Source organism: Mustela lutreola, chromosome 9 (genome assembly GCF_030435805.1).
Source record: "Mustela lutreola isolate mMusLut2 chromosome 9, mMusLut2.pri, whole genome shotgun sequence".
Lineage (NCBI taxonomy): Eukaryota > Metazoa > Chordata > Mammalia > Carnivora > Mustelidae > Mustela > Mustela lutreola.
Window position 1 is genome coordinate 37,179,891 of NC_081298.1, and position 2,025 is coordinate 37,181,915.

Here is a 2,025-nt window from a genome sequence, read left to right on the forward strand (position 1 = left end):
ATTGATCCATCCATCAATCCATCCAACTCTCTATCTTCACATAAATCAAACATAAAAGACAGTAAGCAAGGGACAGAACAGGCACTTCACACAGAAAGAAACAAATACTTTAAGGTCGATTTGTCATTGTTGAGGAAAGCTGAAGATGCTCCTAAATTAAAACCCAGTAAGCTCACTCTTAGGAATACACCCTGGAGGAACCATTATACCTGCAGTTCAGGAGATCTATATAATAATGTTTTTGGAGTACTGCCAAACAAAACAAAAGACAAATTTCCAACCATAGTAGATTGGATAAGTAAGTTGTGTAATTCAATTTTTAGTAAAACTGAACAGTTAAATATATCAACCTGGATGAATCTCAAAAATACAATACAAGGGCTTTTTTTTTTTTTTTTTTGAGCCAAAAAAAGCAAGTCACAGAAAAACACATTCAGTTTGAATCCATTGATATAAAGGTAAAAACATGCAATATGAAACACGTTGTTTAGGTACACAAACATATGTGGTAAAATAAAAAAAGAAAAACAGAAAAATGATATAACACAACATTTAGACTAATTACCTCTGATAGACATGGCAGGGATGGAATTAGAATGGTGCAAGAGGCACTTCAAATTTAATAGAAATGTTTTGTCATTCTAGGTGTGCTGCAGAGCCCCAGCATGCTGGAACAATAAAACCCTTGCTGTTGCAGAAAGAGCCGCCTTGGTGTAGTTCCTCCGCGCCTCCCTGGGTTGAGGTCTTCTTGACCCTAACAGGTGACTGGTATTAGGGTGTCATTGCATTATTATTATCTCCTCATGTTCTATACCATTTTATTTTTGTATCTACTCAATGTTTGATTAAAAAAGCAATCAAATACTAAAATCACTTGTAGAAGAGAGTTCTGATGTATAGTTTTTAAGTGACCACAGGAAGAAATAAGGAACAAATAAATTTTGATCAACATAGGGAAGAGCAAGAAAAAGAAAAGAGAAATCAAAAAGCACCCAGAAACTCTCAAAATAGAAAGTGGTGTTGCAGGGTGGCAGAGTTCTTGCTCATAAGAGTCAAAGAATGATGAAGATTGAATCTAGTGGAAAAAGGACTAAGTGAAGTGAAAATCTTTTAAGAGAGGGATAGAACAGAAAAGAAAAGCTGGTGGTCCTGAATGAGTTGCCACTGAGGGTGGCAAGAGGTGCTCCTCTTTCACAGGAGACCGATCAGGGAACTTGGTAAATTTCTTGTCAATATCACAGTGGATTTGTGAATATCATGTCTATATTTAGAACAAACAGAGCCAGCTTGTAAATATCATGAGCACAAAGGAGGTGCTCTTGTAAATATCATGTCTATTTCTCCACCTGTGGTATTTCTGTGAGCCTGGTTATGTAGTTCCCTGCATTAGCCTAGTCCTATCACCCCCCATTTGTCTCTCCCTACCTAGCCTTGCCTGTCCTATGGCCCAGGTAAAATTAACCAAAATAATCATAATCACTATTGTTAGTAAAATTTGTTTATTATAAGGCAGTGATTCTCAGATTGTTTCAAGAAACAAAATAAAAAGCAAAATTCAACTATATGGAGAAGTATATTCCACAACAATACCAACAAAACAAAAGGAGCTTTGCACAGTGGCAGTATCCTAGCCAATGAGGTTTATCTGAGGCGCGATTATTGCTAATTGAAAACAAAAGAAGAATAACAATATATAGTAGAAAGTTTAATTTGGAAAAAAGGGTTTATTCTATTTTCCAAAATTATAAAGACCTCATTGAGAATAATATAGTCATAAATCAGTCAGTTAATAATCTCACAATATACAGTTCTTTCCTATTTTTCATGGAGTCCAAATTTGTGTTTGCTTACTTATTAAATTTTATTTGTAACCCTAAAATCAATACCCATGGCAATTTTGCAGTTATTTACAGACATGTACCAAGAGGCAAAAAATTAGAGTTATCAAAGTGCAGTTATCAGTGGAGGACAAATAAGGCAAAGCTCTGCCTTCTTATTTCAGCTCTCATACTGTAAACAAGTATC

At 35.2% G+C, this 2,025-nt stretch overlaps 1 pseudogene; it reads left to right on the forward strand.

Moving 5' to 3' along the window:
- The first annotated feature begins 1,605 nt into the window (after positions 1 to 1,605).
- Positions 1,606 to 1,731, forward strand: LOC131808635 (U4 spliceosomal RNA; annotated as a pseudogene).
- Positions 1,732 to 2,025: the final 294 nt, after the last annotated feature.